The following is a 25,236-nucleotide window of genomic DNA, read 5'->3' as shown; positions in this document are numbered from 1 at the left end:
ACATATTACGTAATCACTTTTTGGTCAATTTTTAGCCCCCCCCCCCCCCCCCTCGACTCCGTAATCAGTTTTACAAATATAGCTATTGTATCAAAGTTACACTAGCGTAATAATTTGGAAACCCCCTCCCCCCTCGGCTGATCACGTGATATGTTAACGACCCCTAAGACAGCAGTTGCTTTTACTTTTTTAAATTCGATGACTATCGAATATCGATGACTGTTAACTTAGTCGATCACTAACCAGTGCTCGAATGTATTTGATTTAAGTTATCCAAAATTATTGAATGATCGTCTTTTATTTAAATATTCGTTGTTATATATTTTGCTTTAATTTGTGTAGCAGATGTGTATAAGATTACTAGTAACCCTGTAACACATCTGAAATATAGAGGTAATTAGTCTTTCTGACAAACTTTTCTTTAACACGACTAGAACTAAATAGCTCTTATACTCATAGGTGGATATTAGTCCCAAAAGTTCAAACTGTGATATCTTAGCCAACCCGATATCAATGAAGACTATAATGAAAAGAAATCCAAATAAGGACGAACAGTTTTTAAACGTCACGCAAACGTCCACCCGTTATTTTACGTGAAAATAACATATGTTTAAAGAAATTTCCTCAATTAATTAACCTTTTTGATGCACTTCTTGACTCAATATCCTAAGGCTTGAAAATCAGTATAAAGAGATAAAAATGTTTCATCTCACACGAAATATTAGGACCTCAAATAATTTTTTTTTGATTACGCGGATGGTATGCTCCAACGATTCGAAACTGGAAACTAATTTTAAAATCTGTAAACATCATGTGCAATTAAGCATAGTTTAATATGCTAATGACCGACAAGCTGATTGCGTGTGGATATTTTTAACCAGTTTATCAAGATTGGGGTGGGGGGTCCAACCCGATCGTTTTCCGATCATTCCGAGCCCGATTTGGCCTCAACAACCCCATATCGAAAACATCGGGAAAATTTAATCTTTCCTCTGAGTTTCTAGGCGAAATATGTAGCCATGTTCTGTACTTAATATGACAAGAATCGATTGTGGTGGTCCCCAAACCCCAAAATGTTTCATGTTTCCAAACAAGAAACGTTTCGTCCGAAAACAACACACTGTCGTATCAACTCTTGTTTGACAAAACATCCCCCCCGGTCCACAAATGAAAGAGGTACGGTTGGTAAAAACAATCGTAACAAATAGAGAACGCTAGTAACTTTTGGATTTAAATTGTCTCCACAATTGTAACAGGGCAATCTGCAGAAAAGGAGCAGGTTAAAGACAATTGACCGTGCAACACATTTCATGAGAGGACTGATGAACGGGAGGAAGGAGGACATAAGAGAAACCGAGGCTAAGGACGACGAGAACTGCGGACGAGGACGATATCGAGGACGAGGACTGAGGTTAGGACCTGATAAGAAGGAGAGAGGACTGAGGATGACGAGTGAGGAGAAGGAGGAACTGGGGAGACTAGGAGGATGAAGAGGACTGAGGAGGAGACTAGGACTGAGGAGAAGGAGACTGAGGAGGACAGAGGAGGACCAGGACGAGGACCTAGGAGGATGAGGACGAGGACTAAGGACAAGGACTGGGAGATGAAGGACGAGACTAAGGGACGATGAGGATGAGGACGATGACAAAGTACGAGGAGGAGGACGACGAGGAGGAGACTGATTAGGAGGAGAAGGAAGAGGAGAAGGAGGAGGAGGGTGAGGAGGAAGAACTGAGGGAGGAGGAGGAGGAGAAGGAGGGAAGACTAGAAGAAAGAGAGGACTGGGGAGGACTGAGGAGGAGGAGAAGGACCCGAGGAGGACTGAAGGAGGAGGAGGAACTGAGAGGAGGAGGACTGAAGAGGAGAGGAGAGGACTGAGAAGAGGAGCAGCTCATTGGAGATGAGAGTAGGAAACTAAGACGAGGAGGAAACTGAGGAGGAGGACGAGAGCGAGGACGAGGAGGAAGACTAGGAGGAGGACTATAAGAAGGAGAAGGACGAGGACGAGGACTGGAGGAGGAGGACTGATGATGAAAGGAGAAGGAGGACTGGGGGAGGACTGAGGAAGAGGAGACTTATGGAGGACTGAGGAGAGGAGACTGAGGAGGCCTGAGAGGATGATGAGGAGGAGGACTGAGGATGAGAAGGAGGAGAAGGAGGACTGGCGGAGGACTGATAGGAGGTGGACTGGGGGAGGACTGAGGAGGATGAACGAGAGCGAGGACAGAGGAAGACAAAGGAGGAGGACTGTATAAGAAGGAGAAGACGAGACGAGGAACTGAGTGAGGAGGGACAGATATGAAGAGGAGAAGTAGACTGGGGGAGACTGAGGAAGAGGAGACTTAGGGTAGGACTGAGGAGAGAGGACTGAGGGAGACTGAGGAGATGATGAGGAGAGACTGAGGAGAGAAGGAGGAGAAGGATGACTGGCGAGACTGATGAGGAGGTTGGACTGGGGAGGACTGAAGGAGGAGGACTTAGGAGTAGGAGGAGAAGGAGGAGAAGGAGGAAAGGAGGAAAAGAGGAAAAGGAGGAGGAGGACTGAGGAGAGGAGGAGGACTTAGTATAGGAGGAGAAGAAGTAGAAGGAGAAGGAGGAACTGAGGAGGAAGAGGAGGAGGACTGAGGAGAGGAGAAGGACTGAGGAGGATGACGATGAGATGAGACGAGAGGAGGACGAGGAACTGACGAGTAGGAGGAAGGACTGGGGACTGAAGAGAGGAGGACTTGAGGATGAATAAGATGAGAGCGTGATAGAAGAGGACTGAAGAGGATGAGGAAGAGGAGGAGGACAGAGGAGTAGGAACTGATGAGGAGAAGGAGGAGAGGACTGAGGAGGAGGACTGATGAGGAAGACTGAGGAGGACTAGGACGAGGACTAAGGACGAGGAGGAGGAGGACTGATTAGGAGAAGAAGAAAGCGAGAAAGGAGGAGGAGATGAGCTGAGGGAGGAGAAGAGGAGAATGAGGAGGAGGGATTGGGGGAGGACTGAGGAGGAGGATAAGGAGGACTAAGGATGAGGATAGGACGAGGACGATTTGAGGAGGACAGAGATGAGGGACTGATGAGGAAGGAGAAAGGAGGAGGATGAGGATGGAAGGAGGGACTGGGGAGGACTGAGGAGGAAGAGGAGATGACTGAGAGGAGGTATGAGGAGGATGACTCAGAAGAACTCAGGAGGTGGAGGAGGAAATGAGGAGGAGGACTCAGGAGGAGGACGACGACCTGATTGGGGAGGAGAAGGAGAGGGAGGATGAGTAGGAGAAATGAGGAGGAGGAGGAGAAAGAGAAGGAGGAGGACTGATTAGGACGAGGAGGAGGAGGGGACTGAGGAGCAAGGTGAGGAGGACTGAGGAGAGGACGAGGACGAGGACAGGAGTCAGGAAGAGACAGAAGAGAACTAGGAAAGGACCTCAGTAGGAGGAGGAAGACTAGGAGGAGAGAGGACTGTTGAAAGGAGGAAGGAAGAACCAGGGAGGAGACATGTAAATACCGTTTTGTCTGTTTATTGTCCGTTTTTGTTCGCCCTACATTTTGTCCGTTTTGAAAATATAGGGTACCGAACGGACACAAAACATGATCCCCCAGCCAATGCAATGTGTTTACGAACAAATTGTACTTGACAATACATTTAAGGTGCATGTGTACTAGTGATATTATGGTATGTTTTTAAAGACCGGAACCACAAAAGATAACCCGGACCTAGTGTTGTACTAATAAATAATATTAAGTAACAGGGATAAAATAATAGTAGCGAAACAATCGATCACACGACAAAGGCCAAAGCACTCGGGTCTGGAGTAAATGACAACGTCAACTAGTAGTGAGCATACTAGCGCCCCTGCAGTGGAAAAACACATAAAAACATACTATTGGAATGTCCAATTGGTTCGTATTTCTCATAAAAATATATCAATATGGAGGTGTTCTTGTTGAATTATATCACTTCCAGAAGTTTTAGAGATCGATTCTGTTAATTTCCCTTCAATTTTCCATTTTTCCGATTCCGATTTGCCTCATCACCTCATATCGGACATCGGGTTGGACCCCCCCCAAGATATTAACCAAACGATTCGACCAGTCGTTTGAGACCTTGCATTGATCTGGAGTATGCTGCAGCTCGTACACGGTACTTGGTACCTGATCCACCCCCCCCGGTAATCTCGAGAGTTACAGCAGCTCGGACTTAGTACCTGACCCCCCCCCCCCCGTATGCAGCATCTCGTACTGACTTAGTACCCTGACCCCCCCCCCTCCGGCCGCGTTTTTTCTGTTACTGTTCACCTGTTTTAACTGGAATCACCCAGAACAGGCTACTAAGCTTAACAGTGGCACCTCGAGAAGGGTGTGGCTCTTCACCACGCACTTCGGATCTTGGGCTCGGAGAGGTTGTGTAAGACACTTCACGAGCCCCTGGAGTTTGGAAAACCCCTCTCCACAAACAGGACACTACACCGAATATGAAAAAATCATAAACAGGATGAGGCCGAGGGAGGGGTAAGGGAGGGGTAAGGGAGGGGTAAGGGAGGGGTAATGGAGGGGTAAGGGAGGGGTAATAGGGTAAGGGAGGGGTAATAGGGTAAGGGAGGGGTAATGGGGTAATGGAGGGGTAAGGGAGGGGTAAGTGAGTGGTAGGGATGAGTAAGGGAGGGTAAGGGAGGGGTAAGTGAGTGGTAAGGGAGTAGGATAAATTTCCTACACTGGGAAGGGGAAGGTGCCTTGCTTATGGAAGGGGTTGCAACAGTTACTATTGGTAAAATACAGTTGATTAAGATAAAGAAGAAAGCAGTGCTTTTAGAAGTTATCTGCCATTCTGCCGCTAAGATATGAGTAAGATATGAGTAGCACTGATACAGCCTGCAGACTATGAAGTTTTTGCTGATCCACAATTATCTTACTGAGTCCATTAAGGATCAAATGTAATCTTAATTTGAGTACTTATTTTATGAAAGATAACATGTTTAGTATGAAAACAAACCTCTTTCTGACGACAAACTTTTACTTGAGCGTCTAAAATTACCATATCCTGAAAAAGCTCTGTTTAGAAAGTACTTTAAGTTAGTTTCAGAAGTTTAAGAAAGTTTCACACAATTTGAGAATATAAAATCGAATCATCACAAGCAATGGATAAAAGTTTAAAACAGTGAATAACTTACTTGTGATATGGACCAATAGTTGAAAGTTAGGATGCATGTGGTAACACAAAGGGCTACGCTGATAAGGTTACTTCCGCTCTTGTACCACATCTTTATATTGCTAACAAACTGTGCAGGGAACATGATGATATTTATACATTATACAATAATATAAAGTTGTAATTATGGTTCAATTATACATCTCTTGCTACAACATGTACAGAAATGCAGTCTTAAACGCCATTGCGATTTAACCATTTAGCCACTAAAATAATAATATGGCACAGGTCTAGTACGACTAGAATAACAAATATGGCGCCAATTTCTTCCGCCATTTCAATTTCTACGACATATAGCCCAAATAAGTTGTTGTTTATTTTGACATTATGTTCAGTAATTGTATTCCGACGAATACAAGCTGCAGCAGTGACTACTAAATCAACCAGTGGTGTAACGAAAGGCCCCGCTGACCCCACTGTGCGGGGGGGGGGGCGGAAAATCGTCGTTTGAATGTGGGTCAATTTTGAAAAACTTAACTGAGGTACTATGATCTAGCAAAACTGCGCATTTTGCTCTAGAAACACACTTTTTTAGAGATTTTACCAGCATATCCTCTAAAATCACCTAATTTGTTCAATTTTAGGGAGGGGTGCTAAAAGGGGAGGGGCGCCAACAGGGGAGCGCATTTTCGGCAGGGGGGGCGCCAACAGGCAAAGTTACACCACTGAAATCAACCCCTTATAAGCTATGGCCGAATGCTTTTAAATAAGTTTGATTTGAAGAATATAATGAATAATTCAAATAACTATGTTTTCTCATCAAGCTGCTAACACATACAATGCCTCAACAGTATCTCAGTAAAGCCAGTGCTTCAATTGTTTAGACCCACTACACATCCATAACTTAAATAGCTGATTTAAATGACAACCTATAGTCAACAGGAAATCGGGAAAAGTTCTCCCCAGCCTTAGCCAACAACCTGTCAGTATTTGATTAATAATTTATTAATATCAAGAAAACAATAATCTGAAAACGTTTCTTTTTGCTGAAAGAAAGACAAACGCAAGTTGATGAAACAAGGAGGTCTGGAAAGAAAGATAGTTGGTATCGTATCACCATGTAAATTAATAGACTGCACACTGTGTCACACAATATTAGCTCAAATTCTAAGTGAGATTAAATTGGTAAATGACTAAAACTCATAAACAAACAGACAAACGCACGGTTTGTGTTATCAGAATTTGAAGAAGAGCGCTCGATTCGTTCGTAAAAATTTTGCTCAACACTGACATTTTTGTAAAACGCCGCGCGCTTATGAAATTGCTTCGTATGAAGAAAAATTACAATACTGATTTCACATCATTAATATAATATTATTAAATTTGATAAAAAATGTAAATTATTCATCATGTATAACAAATTCATTAGTAAGTAAGTAAGTAAGTAAGTAAAGATTATGACATAACATCATCACAAGTGTCTACAAAATATCATTGCACTAAAAAGAAAAATAATTTAAAGAAATATATTTTTCCATCAACATTAATAATTTATCAAATTCAATTTTATTAATTAATAAAATCTTCACATAGCCATGTGTCTACGCGTACTGCGTGACGCGCTTGTTTCACAAGTCGGCGGTCGCGCACTACTAAGTACTGCAAGCGAGAGCTGGCTCTGGTTAGAGCAAAATAAAATCTAATACATTATATATAAATATTTCATTAAAACTTCCCAGTGGAATAAAGATTTACAAAACGCTTCTTTGCCACAAAAGGATGAAACCAAAAATATTCATTATGTCTCTCCTTATTGCTTAAATAACTGGGTCCTTCAATTTTCCTTAAAACTTCATTTGAAACATTCCAAAAATAAAAATCATTTACATTGTTTTTAGAAATCATTTCTTTCTTAAATCCTTCTAATCTAACTTTAAAATTTAAAACTGTCGAGCAGTTCTTGACATCTGGAGGGAGTTTGTTCCAGTAAGGAATGACTCGCTCCGGAAGAAAAGAAGACTGGAGATTCTTCACTTTAGTTACACTCTTACTACATCTATTGGTTGAAACAAGATTAAGACCAGATCTGCTCATTTAATTCTGAACAAACCCGATCCATGTTCACTCAAACCACTAGTTACTTTAAAAGCTTCAATAAGGTCCCCACGTATTCGCCGCTCTGCCAGCGTTGTCAAATTGAGGATATCCAGTCTACGGCTGTATGGAAGAGTACCCACCTCATCAATAAGACGGGTAAACCGCCTCTGGACGCTCTCCAGCTCCAAAACAGTCCCCCAACTTCCATGAGCCGCAACTGGATTCCACAATTGGACATTAGAAGTAATAAAAGCGAAAGTTTCTACGCCGCGCATATTCGCTTTGTCTAAACCCTGTATCGTACGAATCGAGCGCTACCATTAAAATGCCAATCTTGCAACTTCCGTGTATTTGTTGATAGTACGTGATCGCCTTGTAATAATATTTTGACGAGCACCATTTTTAACCAGAATCTTCCGATTTCGAGCCCATTCAAGCGACCTCTGGACCTCCAACCCATGTTATGAATTAGGTTATGCTTTGTCTTATTGTTTTACTGTACTTCGTATTGGGAACATAGCCAAAACATTATGCAATTTACAAGTCTCTTTCCTGAGCTGTTGTCACGTTAAATTCTTACAATCTCGAAGAAGCAGTTTAATTCATACCGATACAATACATAATGTACATGATACAACGGTCATAGACCATATGTCATAAATGGGCATACAAATCTTGCGTTTGGTTTGATTATCCTTGTTAATTGTGAGAAAACTTGAAGCTGAATGACTTACCCTTCGAGATGGACAGTTGAAACTTAACGCCTGTCACATTATGAACAGACTCATCTCGTTCACTATATCCGGTACGGGAAAGTCTGTAGCCGTGATAAGAAGCCACCATGAAGCAATTCATGTCCCTCGGACACTGATCAGTATTTGAATGAGTATTGTGTATCTTAATAGTTTTCGGACGTTATCTGTATTTGAGAGACAATTTTATAATTTACATACTCTATTTCTTGATTGTTTCACACTTCATATTTCATAATTTTATCACTAGGTGGAGGTGATGTTATTGAGACTTTGGGCGGCCATAAAACTCGTGTTTTGAAAGTTGTCCTCTGTACTTGTTTCACTGACCCACGCTTTATAGCATTTATACATTTCGGCCCATTTTATATTAGGACGCAATGAAACTACCGGACTGCGATGTATGGGGACTTGCCACCCCATGGCAACATTAAAATATATCGACTCTGTTACATCGTTTCCTCAAATTATTTGTTATATAGTAGTGTTGAAAGTATTAAAGTAAAAATATGTTTGTTCGATTTGCTGTACATTTGTATATTTGCTATTTTGTAAAAGTTTCAAAAAAAAAAAAAATCATGTTGCTCACATATCACAAATGATGATGTGCGAGGGTGGAGTGGAGAGGGTGGATTAGTTGTTTCACATTGTCTTTTGCATATTCAATAATTTGAATCATGTATTTCTAGTAGGTGCTAGCAATGTCAAAAGTTGGTGTATGTCGGATAACATCAGTGTTTACTATAATACTATTCACATTATCTGTTCTTGGATACTCACAATGTAAGTACTGTTATATTTTTAATAAAATTTAACTTTGTTTCTCTTATCATGTTTTAAATCCCCAATACGATTTTGAACTGTAAATACCATAAGGTAGGAGCCATCTAGTTAAAGATAATAGTATATTGTACCTTTTTGTGAACCTTCTAAAAAAATCATATCAATTTTAAAACTCTATATTTTAAAACTCTATATTTTAAAACTCTATATTTGCTCTACTGTCTAATTTTTAATGCTGCACATGACAATATTGTATACCAGGATGTGTGAAACATTTCATTTTTCAGATTACCTAACACCTCTGGATACGACAAAGTATCCCAGTGAAGAAATAACTATAGCTATGTTGTGTGAGTACATATATTACATTTTAAATATATTCATTATAATATGAAATTTATCATACTTAATTTGTGAGCAAACTAAGTAACGTGCTCAAACACCACATATCAATTAGTCTCACCTTCATAATGTAACTGTAATTACGAAAAATTCCATGTTACAGTAGCTTGGGTAATCATTAAAGTTATGGCCAATGAAAAGAAAACATGTTTCCTTATCAGAGGTCAAACTTAGTTGTTATCTGAAAAATAGGTTTAAAACAAGGACCTGAATTTTGATTTTTATAATATCTCGTATCTGTTATCTCATATACCCCATATACACCATATAGAGTCCTGTAGGTAACTTTCAATTCAGTTGCACAGTGCACTAGTAACATCGCCAGAATATGTCCAATTCACAGGTTTTGCATAGTAAGGAAATGGGCTCCCAGCATGAGCATTGAACAATGATTTACATTGACTAGTAATAACAAATTACTGTGTGTATTTTCATTCACCAATAGACACTGTGAGTCTGACAGTGAGCATGAACTCGGCGAATAAAAGATTTCCTATCAGGAGTACACACCATACATTGTTCTTTTCAACACAATAATACATCTAAGATACAGCACAATAGACGCTATAAAATCGGCTGCACTAGTGCATTGTGTATTGTGTATTGTGCATTGTGCATTTTGCATCGGCATTACTATACATTATTACACTAACAATGTGTTCTACTCTCTCCTCCACAATTGGTTTCCTCTGCAGCTATGTGATGTGGTGAGACCCCTGGATCATTTTAATGAACTGTTGAGAAATACCTGTGAAATAGACAGGGGGGCGGGGATCATACACTTAGTATTGAACGTGACGTTGGGGTGGTGAGTCATATTTTCTTCCAAACCACAGTTAGTACTTTTGTACTTAGTGGTGGGTATGCTGCTCATTTTCCAGAAAAAAAAATTAGTACATGGTACTAAGGGGGTGTCCACTGTCCAACCTCAAAAAACCCATTTTACCTCAAATTTCAAATTTGGGAATGGGTTTTTTTCCTTTTTTTGTAACTTTGTATCTAATTCGACTACATTGAAAACAGAATCCCTACGAAATAGTGGGTATAATTTACCCATTTCCCAATGTTTAATGAACTATTTATTTAAGCAATTTCTGGGTGAGTATCTTATCTTATATACCTAGACACTGTTAGTACTGTGATTTCTCAACAGTTAGTACCGCAAAAGGGGTGGGTGTCTTTATTATTATCCAAAAAACAGTTATTAGTACCGCAAAGGGGGTGGGTGGGTCTTTTGAGAAATTCCAAAATTACACTTAGTCGACGTCACGTCCAAAACTTAGTACCTGATCCCCTTGTCCTAACTAATTAGTAATCAAGAATATTCTTGATATAAATAAATCAATTCAGTTAAACAAAAATTCAGTTAAACAAAAATCCTAGTTCAATGTGTAGTTGTCACTCTTTAAATTCTTGATATAAATAAATCAATTAATAACAAACTGTTGGATTGAGGTTGGAGATGGAGATGGCACTTCCTCTTTACTTTCATACTAATTATAATTTATCCCATGGTAATTATATATGTACTTAATAGATTGGGCTAAATCTGTCCGACAGCCGAATTAGGGATTTCGGACAGATGTCGCTGTCGGAGGAGTCGTTTTTGGCGATATCTGTCCGAATTTCAGATCATATATTTGTAATTTCGGATCACATTCGTATTTCACAAGCTCACGGGTAATCTTGTGACGTTGCTCCCATTGTTCTAATGCTGATGACGTGATCCATTGAGATGTGATCCATCGATAAGTGATTGACTATTTGAGGACAGGATCGTGCTAGCCGTACACTAACAAGCTGTCGATCACATCACAGGTCACAGCCTACATGAGTACATATAGGACAGTGGTATGTAGATCAGTTATCGCAATCCACAATGGCAACCAATGAACCAATCTTCAGTTTATCGCAAACAAGGCTCCCAGAACAAGCCCTTACAGACGTGAAGAAAACCAAAGACGGGCGGGCGGGAACTACCTGAGCTACGTGCACCCAAATGGATCCGTTATGATCGACAACTTCAGATAATTGTAGATGATTACACAACTACAGCAACCCTATGGATTTCCTAAAAGCTATCGGAAATTTGGCTATGCTTTAGATTTGATTCTTTGATATTGTATTTTATTGAATTAATTTAAATATAAAATCTAAACTATTGTCCAATTGTTACGTATACAAATTAGCAAGTAACAGCTCAGATCATGTTTCTAATTGGAAATGTGTCGTAATGAAATCAGATCACAATTTCGGACAGATGTCGTTTTTTTTTCTGGTACCCTGAGGCCTGAGTCGGACAGATGTCGCTGTCGCGTCGGAAAGATGTCGTGTTATATCATATTCCAGATTAAATTGCTATTGCAATATTAAATGTTACCATGGAGTTTCTGACATGTTCACAAACACTAGTTTAGGCAATTCGATGTTGAATTACTAATTTTGGCGACGGAATCATGAGTATTAACAGTATGGTATACCATCTGCAAAGTTACAGTTTTCATGGTTATGTTATTTAAACTTATAAGACCCAACGTATGAGTACTGATGTTTGCCCCCGGCTCTCCCCTTACATAATAATTTTTTAAAGATCTCACTCACGCTCACGTACGATTCTTTGTTCGTATCATAATTGTTATTAAAAATTGTTTATTTATACAAGGGGAAAAAAGGCAGCTTATTGGTGCATTTGAAGCAGTGCGATCGATCGCACATAATAATTTTTAAAAGATCTCACTCACGCTTACGTACGATTCTTTGTTTTTATCACTATTATTATTCAAATTTGTTTATTTATACAAAGAAAAATAAAGCCAGCTTATTGGTGCATTTGAAGCAGTGCGATCTAAAATAAGCAAAATAAAATATACAGTGCACTTTGAGCGTATGAGAAATATCAATTTGGGCGAGGGCAGCACAATTTATTCATATTTATATATATGAATAAATTGTGCTGCCCTCGTCCAAATACTTATAATATATAAGTATTCCTTCTATATCTGAGAATGCACAGCAGGTAACTGTCAACTCAGTGATGTCGGTCTGATCTGAGCTATGAGGGACAGAGCACTCACAACTAAAGTTGTTATTTTGCTCGCATTTTTCACCACCACCCGACTAAGCGTGATAACGACCCATCTAAGGGGCTTATCAGATTTCAAGCAGGAGCTTTCAGAGTCGACAGTTTTAGATTACGATATAGATGAAAATCTAGCTGATCGTTGCTTTGGACAAACCTTTATTTACTTGCAACTTAACCCTAAAATCCTAGAAATCACACACGATCGTGCCGAGGGTGACAATTTAATTTGTGATTTCAATTTTGATTTCACATTTTTGAAAACAAGAGAATTGGCATCATATACAGATTCTGGACTGCCGCCTGATTTTCGAGACGAAGACACTTGGTTCATTTGCAAGCTAAACAACACCTCCCAAATCTGTGACGGATATTCCCAATGCCTAACCGACGAATGCAATTGTCTTGGTAACCAATCGCCTGTTTTCTACTGTGCAGATGGTTCGGGCTGTGTCGCAATGGATAATCTCTGTGACAAAATTCAGGATTGTACTGATGGATCTGATGAGTGCTTCTGTACAGATTACTTTGTACTTTCGGTTTCAGGAACCGCCGACAAGATCTGTGTTACAGAAGATCGGTATTGCCAGGAGAATGCGTACCGTTCATCCAAGTACTCCATTGAGGTAGGGAATCCCAATTTATGTAATGAAAAGCAAGATTTTGCTACGCATTTAAGCCCACTTCATACATGTTTATTAAAGTATCAACCAGAACAATATAATATAACGATGGCAGAGTTTTGCCGTGTCAACTGCAAACATGTCGACGGATTTGAGAACGGCTGGGAGAACTTCTGCGTCCATATCGGGATGGGATATCCTGTACCTCATGTGTTTCGCTGCAACCCGAAGGATTTCACAGAAACATATTCCCTGCACTATATGTGTGATGGGGAGGTAAATTGCGACAACCAAGCAGACGAGACTGGGTGTCCAGGACGGTTTTATTGCAATCCTAATGAGACTGCTGAGTGGGTTGATAACAACAAGGTTTGTGATAACGTGAAGGATTGTATCAATGGAGCTGATGAATGTGGAACATGCCAGTTTGAAGAGCTGTCTTCCTCTGATTTCCTTATCAAATCAAACTTTGTCTTCACTGTAACGATCATCATGGGCATCTTGATTGTTATAATGAACATGAAAGAGGGTTACAAATGTTGGACTATGAAGTGCAACTCTAAAGTAAAACAGGTTGACAACGTGTTTTTGATGCAAATTTTCTTCCATGATACCCTCATGGGAGTATATTTGTGTTGTATAGTAATAGCAGCTTTAGTTCTCGGGAATAAAGGCGAGTACTGCCAGCTGGAAGAAATGTGGAGAGCCAGTCCATTCTGTTCTCTTCTTGGAGTCCTATTTTCCTTCTCGTCTCACGGCTCGCTTATGTTGATAGCTTCCATAAGCATCACCAGGTTCTTGTCATGCCACAGCATAGTGGTTGATATTAGAGTGAGAATCATCGTTATGTGGCTCACTTTTCTGAATATCCTCAATTTACTACACTCGGTTCTTCCTTTGATGCCAGTCTCGTCGATTAGAGATATTTTCAGAACGAAAATATTCTTTAGTCACTTGGATCAAAATCCTTTCTTCGGCACAAATCCCATTAACCGGTCTCGTCTTGCTATGGTTCACAAGGGAATGCTCCACAGAGATGATGATGATATCTACAGAATGATCAGTGACCTGAGTAATGTCACATCAAATAGGGAGATCTTTGATGTCACAGAGATTAGCTACTACGGTAATACAGGTTTCTGTGTCCACAACATATTCAAATCCCAAGACTCCTATGAGATCTATATAATCCTCTACTGCACAAGTATCGTGGTCCTACTTAGTATTGTCATCACCGCATACATTAAGATCATTCTAAAACAGAGGAAATCAAATGAGGCGGTAGTTCCAAGGGGAGGGGAAGGTCAGGACTCCGTCCGAGTCCAGCTAACTTTAAAGGTGGCTCTGATGGTGGGATCACAGCTTATCTGCTGGACTCCCTTCATTCTCACCGTCCTGTATTTCCAATACATCTCCAAGGAGCCAGCTTCTACAACAGTATTTGAGATCTTTGCACTAGTGGTGATCCCGATTAACAGCTTCCTGAATCCTGTGTTCCACAGCGAACTCTACAAGACAGCATCGCTAGCAGTCTGGAAGAATTGGAGACAGTTTGTAGACTGCTTAACACCCATGCAACTACCGAATGAGAATGAGAATACCTTACAAAACTTGACAATACCTGACAATACCGGACAAAACCTGAGAATACCGGACAAAACCTGAGAATACCGGACAAAACCTGAGAATACCGGACAAAACCTGAGAATACCGGACAAAACCTGAGAATACCGGACAAAACCTGATAATACCGGACAAAACCTGAGAATACCGGACAAAACCTGAGAATACCGGACAAAACCTGAGAATACCGGACAAAACCTGAGAATACCGGACAAAACCTGAGAATACCGGACAAAACCTGAGAATACCTGACAAAACCTGAGAATACCGGACAAAACCTGATAATACCTGACAAAACCTGAGAATACCTGACAAAACCTGAGAATACCTGACAAAACCTGACAAAACCTGAGAATACCGGACAAAACCTGATAATACCGGACAAAACCTGATAATACCGGACAAAACCTGAGAATACCTGACAAAACCTGAGAATACCTGACAAAACCTGAGAATACCTGACAAAACCTGACAAAACCTGAGAATACCTGACAAAACGCAACAATTTTGAAGCTTGGATTTTGGAAACCATCAGATTGAGATATTAAGCAGAGAGAAGAAGTAGGTCACCATGTGAAAGACGATTAGAAATCAGATGAAGAAAAACTCTAATATAAGAATATAAGGGGGATGACACGTCCGTCTAATATATAAGACACAAAAACAAAAGAGAGACTTCACCGAACAACTGACAATTAACAGATCAAAAACTCCTAGAATTTCACGTTTGTTCTCATATTCAGAAAGTTTTCAATCTCCTCCAGATCAATATCTTCTAAATATTTCACCGTTGATTCCAAACTTCCTCCAAAACTTTTGTTAACTTGACAATACGATTTTCGAATCGAACCGTTGGCTTGGTTTCGTTGCTTTGTTTGATTTAATATAATTATATTGACTTACAATGGACATGTTGTAACTGGATTTTATAACCATTGCCTTATATATTCTAGTTGTATCAGTTATATGACTTTCTAAATCTCACGATACACTTCTTTTACTTCTTGTCCCCCTAAATATGCTCACTCAGATACTGGAACCCAAAAAATAAATGATTTTTGATTTGAAACTTTTACAAACTAGCAAGTATACAGCAAATCGAGCAAACATGTAAAATGGGTCGAAATGTATAAATGCTTAAAAGCGTGGGTCAGTGAAACAAGTAAAGAGGACAACTATCAAAACAGGAGTTCTATGGCCGCCCAAAGTCTCAATAACATCACCTCCACCTAGTGATCAAATTTTGAAATATGAAGTGTGAAACAATCAAGAAATAGAGTATAAATTATAAAATTGTCTCTCAAATACAGATAACGTCCGAAAACTATTAAGATACACAATACTCATTCAAATACTGATCAGTGTCCGAGAGACATGAATTACTGCATGGTGTCTTCTTAACACGGCTACAGACCTTCCCGTCACGGATGTAGTGGTCGAGATGAGTCTGTTCAGCCCTCTTCTTCTTCAGGCCAGTTACCACGTTCTTCCTAGCTGCACGCTCTTCACTGGATCTATCATTTCAATCAATACATCTTTATCAATGATAAATCCATACATCTTTGTGTGCCTAAGCTAGCCTCAGCCACCCGGCCCTGTTTTCATCAGGACCCACAAAAAATAAATGAATAAATAAACTCTGAAGCACTGGAAATTAACATGCCTCTTCACTTACAGCGCAAAAAAAACAAACTTTCAAACATCCTGAGGAAATTTGAGGAAACGAACGTGAAAAAACTTATTCTAAGCTTTAGAAAAGTAGGAAGAAATGTTCCAACCTAGGAATCAAAGTTACGAGGAATGCAGTAACCTGGGGGGGGGGGGGGGGGGGCTACCATCGCTCAATAATTGGTTAGTATCGTTTAGTATTGAAAACTGATTGAGTTGTTACAATTTAAATGAGATCAATTCCGCGAATATCGCGAACCAAGATACGGGCAATTTAGTTCATTTTTTGTAGTCTTTTCGCCTTAGTATCCACATTTAAACAGATGTAAAGCTATAACTTACAGAGAATATGTAGTTTAGGCTTACCTTTTATATAAAGTAAGTCTGATTCAAAAATATTGATAATTTACCAATTTATGGGACGAAATCTACAAAATTTGGTGCGTATGCCCAAATATGGGCATATGGTTTTTGGCTCATAACTCAGTCATTTTTTGTCCAATCTTGATGAAATTTCATATACGAGTTCAGGAGACCACTAGCTACAAGTAGAGCACCATAAACCTGGGTATTTGGCGTGTTCAGGGTATTTGGCTAAATAACAGTATCTTAAACAATATTCAATAGAAATTAACCCTCATTAACTCCGCACCACACCCGCATATTTGAAAACATGCATTACATTGTCGTATGAAAGTATGAACTCTCTCTACACTCCAAACAGACCGCTAATAAGTTTATAGTATTACATGGCAGTGTAATTATGATATTATATGTACCAACGCTACATAATATGCAGTAATGGGAGAGAGAGCGAGGAGGGAGAAAATGTGAGCCATTTTATGTAACATTTGTGGTACAAACCATCAATTAAACCACTTACCACCGACCGATTTTAAAAACCTTTACCATTTGGCTTCCTCATAGTTTTGTCGACACTATACCGAAAAAACCAGCCCCGTAACTCTTACCGTTTTTAAATATAACCGACCGGATTTCTTGATTAAGCCGCTTGGAAATTACACACGCACAGACACACATACACACACACACACACATTCTGAGATTATTGTTTAAGATAACTTCTATATAGTATATTGCAGTATATCAAAGGATCAAAGTTTTATAAGCCACGCCTTTGTCATTGAGACGAGAAGAGAATCTACAGTATAATCATTCTTCAATTAACGTACAATGTAAAATGTATTATTGTTTAGTACGGGTATATGGCCCCCAGAATATAGGTGGCCCCCAAAATATAGGTCATGTTAGTGGATACAGTTCTAACCAAGATAAGCGATACTAATGGGATCTGTTACTGCTAGGTTGGAGTAAAACATGTAACTAATGTTTCTGGATAAAAATTTTGGACCTACATGAGGTATTTTGGTATATTTGGTCATGACAGCGAAAGATTTGAACGATGTTGTCATTTTCTAGAGGGGTAAATATGGCGAAAAATTGTCATGACAAAAATCTGTCCAACACATGCCATTAAGACTACTGGTATGAGTATAAGTATTATTTTAAGCTATCTTTTCATCGAGACATCTGCAAACTGACAATTTGGAAAAAAGTTATGACCTCCACAATTTTACGGGCCCCCAGAATATAGGTCTATACGACCCCCAGAATATAGGTTGGTCAAAAACCCTGAACATGCCCAAAACCATGCTTTGGGATGCTCTACTTGTAGCTACTAGTCTCCTGAACCCACATGTCAAGTTTTATCAAAATTGGATAAAAATTGGCCGAGTTATGGGATAAAAACAAAAACCATATGCCCATATTTGGGCATACGCACCAAATTTGATCGATTTTGGTCCATAAATTGGTCAAATATCAATATTTTTGAATGAAACCAACTTTATATGGAAGGTAAGCATATATTACACATTCTCTATGATTATCAGCTCAATATCTACCTAACTGTGGATTCTGTGTTCAAATAATCGCAAAAAATGAACAAAATCGCCCATATCTCAAACTGACTTCGCTCAAAACAATAGAACTCAATAGGGTTTCAATATTTTCACATGAAATTTTCAGAATCAACGTAGAATTGTCTCATGACCTTAAGTTTTGGGACAGAATTTTGAGTTAGGCCTTTAAAAAAATTTGGCGGCCAAAAATGTCTGATTTACAGTCATTGAGGTGCACATTGTATTGATACAGATAAAAACAGCCCCCCTCAATCATATCTAGGGACACTCCTTCAATCTTATTTAAGTATTTAGTTAAGATCCCTACTAAATGAGTGCATGAAAGCTTTTTAACTAGTAAAATTAAAGATTTTACTCATTACGGGTATATGGCCCCCAGAATATAGGTTTTAAAAAAAAAATAGCGACCAAGATTCTGCATTTTCTCTGTCACCCTGAGCATTAAGGAATGTGGGGTAGTGATGAGAAACAGTTAAAGAACATATGCTGAAGAGATGGCATCATCAAAATGTATGAAGGTGGAGTATTTGAGGACGATTTTTGCATACCTATATTCTGGGGGCCGTAGTTTTTGATTTTTTGCTATTAAGTATACTCTAAACCATTTCAATTTAGTATCTGGAGCCATTGGCATCATCAATACAGTCTCAGCAACATATTCTGACTGCATATAACTGTCTGTGACAATTTTAGAACAACTTAGGAACAGATGTTTGGACCTATATTCTGGGGGCCCTGTTAAAAAATGGTATTTTTACAGGTGAAAAAAAAGTACACTTAAAAACCTAATAATTATTTTCAACTACCCAAGAAACATTTAAAGGGTTATTATGTACATATTTACAGCCCTAAACATGCTTAGAAGTAGTTTTAACACCTGTTTCTAAGTGCTCAAAAAACGACCTATATTCTGGGGGTCATATACCCGTATAATCATTCTTCAGTCTTCAATTAACACACAATGTAAAATGTATTATTGTTGAGTTCAGTTCATAAATGTATTAATTAAAATGTTTTATCTTTACCTTTATTTAGTGATAAGATATATAATACTTATATGGTATAAAGTTATATCGCATACCGGAGTTGGCTGTAAAGCGATGTAACACAATACTGTGACATTATATCAATAAAACATGACATGCTGCACACAAGCACATGTAGATATTTGTATTGTAATTTTGTACACAACGATATCATTCGAAACACGCGCTGTAAATTTTAACACCGATTTTGGAGCATGATAACACATCCTTCGGCTTCCTGTAATTGGCTGGTTGCACTTGTGTAACATTGTGGCTGTTGGAATACACCGAAGTAAAATAAGTGTCTAGATAAAAAAAAATGTGTTACCAGGGTTACTAGTAGTGTAACTATGGTAACTAGTGGGTAATTTACCAAAATCACTTGGTCACCTTCGTTTTGAGACAAGAAATGTAATGTTTGAAAATTCGTTTTTATTTAAAATTCCTTGTTTAATGATATGACGCTATGAAGGTGACAGTGTAGAAACTTTTCAAATAAATTGACGTTGCACATTCCGATGCTATTCTACTGATGTTACTCTCGAGATTACCGGAGGGGGGGGGGGTCAGGTACTAAGTACCGAGCTGCTGCATACCGGGGGGGGGGGGTCAGGTACTAAGTACCGAGCTGCTGTAACTCTCGAGATTACCGGGGGGGGGGGGATCAGGTACCAAGTACCGTCGTACCGAGCTGCAGCATACTCCAGATCAATTCATAGGTCAAACGACTGGTCGAACGTTTGGTTAAATCTTGGGGGGGGTCCAACCCGATGTCCGATATGAGGGTTGATGAGGCCAAAATCGGAATCGGAAAAATCGGAAAATTGAGAAATTAACAGAATCGATCTCTAAAACCTCTCAGAAGTGATATAATTCAACCAGAACCCCTCCATATGCTATATTTTTATGAGAAAACGAACCAATTGGACATTCCAATAGTATGTTTTATGTGTTTTTCCACTGCAGGGGCGCTAGTATGCTCACTACTAGTTGGAGTTGTCATGTACTCCCAGACCCGAGTGCTTTGGCCTTTTGACGTGAGATCGATTGTTTCTGCTCATTAATTTTATCCCTGTTACTTGTTATTATGTATTAGTACAACACTAGGTACCGGGTTATATTTTGTGGTCCGGTCTTTAAACATACCATAATATCACTAGTACACTGCACCTTAAATGTATAGTCAAGTACATTTGTATCGTAACACATGCTTGGCTGGGGGATCATGTTTTGTGTCCGTTCGGTACCCTATATTTTCAAAACGGACAAAAAGTAGGGCGAACAAAAACGGACAAAAACAGACAAAACATTTACATGTCCTCCTCCCTGGTCTTCCTCCTCCTTCTCAACAGTCCTCCTCCTCCTCCTAAGTCTTCCTCCTCCTCCTGAGTCCTTCTCCTCAGTTCTCTTCAGTCCTCTTCCTGACTCCTCGTCCTCGTCCTCGTCCTTCTCCTCAGTCCTCCTCACCCTGCTCCTCAGTCCCCTCCTCCTCCTCAGTCCTACTCCCAGTCCTCCTCCTTCTCCTTCTCCTCCTCCTCCTCATTTCTCCTACTCATCCTCCTCCTCCTTCTCCTCCCCATCAGGTCGTCCTCCTCCTCCTGAGTCCTCCTCCTCATCCTCCTCCACCTCCTGAGTCCTCCTTCTGAGTCCTCCTCCTCATCCTCCTCCTCAGTCATCCTCCTCTTCCTCCTCAGTCCTCCCCAGTCCTCCTCCTCCTCATCCTCCTCCTTCTCCTCCTCATCAGTCCTCATCCTCTGTCCTCCTCATAATCGTCCTCGTCCTCATCCTCATCCTTAGTCCTCCTTATCCTCCTCCTCAGTCCTCCCCCAATCCTCCTCCTCATTCTCCTCCTTCTCCTCCTAGCCTCATCCTCCTCCTCCTTCTCCGCTTTCTTCTTCTCCTAATCAGTCCTCCTCCTCCTCGTCCTTAGTCCTCGTCCTCGTCCTCCTCAGTCTTCCTCCTCAGTCCTCCTCCTCAGTCCTCCTCCTCCTTCTCCTCATCAGTCCTACTCCTCAGTCCTCCTCCTCTTCCTCATCCTCTTCAGTCCTCTTCCTCAGCTCTCATCTTCTTCCTCCTCAGTCCTCCTCCTCTTCAGTCCCCAGTCCTCCTCCTACTCGTCAGTCCTCGTCCTCCTCCTCGTCCTCATCCTCCTCGTCCTCCTCCTCAGTCCTTCTCCTCCTCCTCAGTCCTCCTCCTCCTCCTCCTCAGTCCTCCTTCTCCTTCTCCTTCTTCTCCTCCTACTACTAAGTCCTCCTCCTCCTCCTCAGTCCTCCTCCTCCTTTTCCTCCTTTTCCTCCTTTTCCTCCTTCTCCTCCTTCTCCTCCTACTCCTAAGTCCTCCTCCTCCTCAGTCCTCCCCCAGTCCACCTCCTCATCAGTCCTCCGCCAGTCCTCCTTCTCCTCCTTCTCATCCTCAGTCCTCCTCCTCATCATCCTCCTCAGTCCTCCCTAAGTCCTCCTCTTCCTCAGTCCTCCCTAAGTCCTCCTCTTCCTCAGTCCTCCCCCAGTCCTCCTTCTCCTCTTCATCATCAGTCCTCCTCCTCAGTCCTCGTCCTCGTCCTTCTCCTTCTTATCAGTCCTCCTCCTTAGTCTTCCTCCTCGTCCTCGCTCTCGTCCTCCTCCTCAGTCCTCCCCCAGTCCACCTCCTCATCAGTCCTCCGCCAGTCCTCCTTCTCCTCCTTCTCATCCTCAGTCCTCCTCCTCATCATCCTCCTCAGTCCTCCCTCAGTCCTCCTCCTCCTCAGTCCTCCCTAAGTCCTCCTCTTCCTCAGTCCTCCCCCAGTCCTCCTTCTCCTCTTCATCATCAGTCCTCCTCCTCAGTCCTCGTCCTCGTCCTTCTCCTTCTTATCAGTCCTCCTCCTTAGTCTTCCTCCTCGTCCTCGCTCTCGTCCTCCTCCTCAGTCCTCCTCGTCCTTAGTCCTCCTCCTCCTCACCAATGAGCTGCTCCTCTTCCTCAGTCCTCCCTCTCCTCTTCAGTCCTCCTCCTCCTCAGTCCTCCTCCTCCTCAGTCCTCCTCGGTCCTTCTCCTCCTCCTCAGTCCTCCCCAGTCCTCCTCTTTCTTCTCAGTCTTCCTCCTTCTCCTCCTCCTCCTCCTCAGTTCTCCTCCTCACCCTCCTCCTCCTTCTCCTCTTCCTTCTCCTCCTAATCAGTCCTCCTCCTCAGTCGTCCTCCTCCTCGTACTTAGTCATCGTCCTCATCCTCATCGTCCTTAGTCCTCGTCCTCATCCTCCCAGTCCTTGTCCTTAGTCCTCGTCCTCATCCTCCTAGTCCTCGTCCTGGTCCTCCTCTGTCCTCCTCAGTCCTCCTTCTCCTCAGTCCTCAGTCCTCCTCCTCAGTCCTCTTCCTCCTCCTCAGTCCTCCCCCAGTCCTCCTTCTCCTCCTCGTCATCCTCAGTCCTCCTCCTCCTTCTTATCAGTCCTCCTCCTCAGTCCTCGTCCTCGATCTCGTCCTCGTCCTCAGTCCTCGTCGTCCTTAGCCCTCGCGTTCTCTTAGTCCTCCTCCTCCCCGTCCTCAGTCCTCCTCTTGAAATGGGTTGCACGGTCAATGGTCATTAACCGTGCTACCCATTTCTGCAGATAGCCTGTTACAAATTGTGGAGACAATTTAAATCAAAAGTTACTAAAGCGTTCTCTATTTGTTACGATTGTTATTACCAACCGTACCTCTTTCAATTGTGGACCGGGGTGGATGTTTCTGTCAAACAAGAGTTGATACGACAGTGTGTTGTTTTTCGGACGAAACGATTCTTGTTTGGAACTAGAAACCATTTTGGGGTTCTGGGACCACCACCAATCGATTTCTTGTCATATTTAAGTACAGAAATGGCTACCTATATCGCCTAGAAACCTCAGAGGAAAGATTTAAATTTTCCCGATTTTTCCGATATGAGGGTTGATGAGGCCAAAATCGGGATCGGAATGATCGGAAACGATCGGGTTGGACCCCCCCCCCCCCAATCTTGAAAACTGGTTAAAAATATCCACACGCAATCAGCTTGTCGTCATTAGCATCTTAAACATGCTTAAACTGCACATGATGTTTACAGATTTAAAATTAGTTTTCCAGTTTCGATCGATGAGCATACATCCGCGTAATTCAAAAAAAATTATTTGAGGTCCTAATAATTTCGTTGTGAGATGAAACATTTTTATCTCTTTATCTGATTTACAAGCCTTAGATATTGAGTCAAGAAGTGCATCAAAAGGTTAATTAATTGAGGAAATTTCTTTAAACATATTTATTTAAGTAAATAACGCGTGACGTTATGCGTGACGTTAAAATGTTCGCTCCTTATATGGAATGCTTTTCATTATAGTCCTTCTTGATAATCGTGACTAAGCTATCACAGTTTGAACTTTTGGACTAATCTCCACCTAATTCCGAGAATAAGAGCTATTTAGTTCCTAGTCGCTGTTTTAAGAAAAGATCATAGTCAGAAAAGACTAATTACCTCTATATTTCAGATGTGTTACCAGGGTTACTAGTATCTATACACTTTAATTACCTCTATATTTCAGATGTGTTACCAGGGTTACTAGTATTGCTCTATTCCCTCCTACTATCAAACTACATCCTATGTATAATCATCAAACCTCAGATAATAGATGAACAGGTAAATGTTTTAAAAGTTTATTATAACTGATACTTACCATAACTGTGTGTAGTTATTGACTACTGTTTACCATAAGGGTCACTGTGTCACCTGTGACACGTGTGTTAAAACACAACTTTTCTCCGCGGTTTAAAGGGGCTTACTCAAATATTTCACCGTTTTGATACAGTATTTTTGGCTTCACTCAAGACCCAGTGTCTTGACGCAGTGTATCGGTGAAGGATAAATCACAAACTAGGGTCCACTGTATATACATGATGTATATACAGTGTATATACTATATACACTGTATATACAATGTATGTATATACACTTGTCTACTGAATCCAGATTTATAGAAGCGTTGTTCTAGTTAGCTCTCCTCGCTTCAGAATGATATCACTTATAATTGAAGATGGGATCCTACAAACATTCAAATGTATGACATTAAGTCAATTATTGACTTCAAATGTTAACAGGATTGGTGTAAAGAAGTTGGGACATCTCACATCAAATTCACTGAATCACATCCAACAACTTAACACGGCGACCATCTTTCTGTTTGCTATCCCTGTACTGTGCATATTTTGATTACAGTGCTGCTTTAACACATAAAGGTTTGACCGTTCTAAGTTCTTGTCTACTTCGGAATTCAATAATTCTTTAACCACCTGGTCGAAGAAACTTGACTTTACCTTGACGACCTCTTCATCTACCTTATGTCAAGTTTATCATTGAGTTTCAGCGAATTTCCGCAAAACAAGAAGAGCCAGCGTATGTGTAGCTACTGTATTTCGACACATGTTTACAGTTTTACAAGTAGTTGCATTGCTTGGCACCCTCTTATCACGTACCCAGAAAGATCATGTTCTGTGTTTCGATTTCCTAGAATTGTGGTTAATTTTACGTAACACGCGAGGCTCTTTTTTTCAAGCCGCGCACGAGAATCCGCCGCGCTCCCTCCGGCCATCTGGTAGAAATTAAGAGCTAGATATTTTAGAACTAAGAGCTAGCTGGATCAAATTAACAACAGGCAACGTTACGCCACTGGTTCACCGCTGTTAATGTATCTTGCGAATGGGAGGCCGGCATCAGGGGGTCATTCAGATTTCAGTATCGTCAATCCGTTATGATGATATATTTTTACGGTAGCGATTATAGTTGGACGCTATTATTTTGCTGGTGACTGGAATGGGGCCCTTAACAAATGTTTTATTTCAACGGTTAACCCGTAACTTCCGCATTTACAATGACATTCCATCAAGTAAATTTCATTGGCCTAGAAAACCATTTCGACAAACAAAAATTCTACATAAAACTTTCATCGCTAAGATTATATCCCCCAGTTTGACCATCTCTCCACGGAAAACCATGTCTGAGGACGAGTCAAGACTGAACATGAATGGAGGAGAGGAAGACGCGAATGGGGAACTGGTGCAGAATTAAACAGGCCGCGGCAAGGGGCGGAGCCGATTTGATTGCAGATGGGACTAGCTCGCGGTACTCACAGCTCCAGT

The 25,236-nt window shown here is 40.9% G+C and overlaps 1 protein-coding gene and 2 long non-coding RNA genes across 3 annotated transcripts in view; 1 reads left to right on the top strand and 2 right to left on the bottom strand.

Annotated features, from left to right (window-relative positions):
• LOC134811125 (zinc finger DHHC domain-containing protein 4-like) overlaps positions 1-25,236 on the bottom strand; it is an 80,779-nt gene that overhangs the window by 13,416 nt on the left and 42,127 nt on the right. The window lies entirely within an intron of this gene.
• Positions 4,979-8,471, bottom strand: LOC134811318 (uncharacterized). Its single transcript, XR_010159790.1, has 3 exons — positions 8,437-8,471; positions 5,157-5,256; positions 4,979-5,026 (listed from the first exon to the last, which is right to left on the bottom strand). It is a non-coding gene; the product is annotated as an uncharacterized LOC134811318 (long non-coding RNA).
• Positions 8,670-23,732, top strand: LOC134811127 (uncharacterized). The gene is made up of 3 exons (XR_010159759.1): positions 8,670-8,766; positions 9,054-9,116; positions 23,646-23,732. It is a non-coding gene; the product is annotated as an uncharacterized LOC134811127 (long non-coding RNA).

Source organism: Bolinopsis microptera, chromosome 2 (genome assembly GCF_026151205.1).
Source record: "Bolinopsis microptera isolate Bmic1 chromosome 2, MBARI_Bmic_1.0, whole genome shotgun sequence".
Taxonomy (NCBI): domain Eukaryota; kingdom Metazoa; phylum Ctenophora; class Tentaculata; order Lobata; family Bolinopsidae; genus Bolinopsis; species Bolinopsis microptera.
The sequence above is the reverse complement of the archived record's forward strand: the minus strand, read 5'-3'. Positions and strand labels throughout refer to the sequence as shown.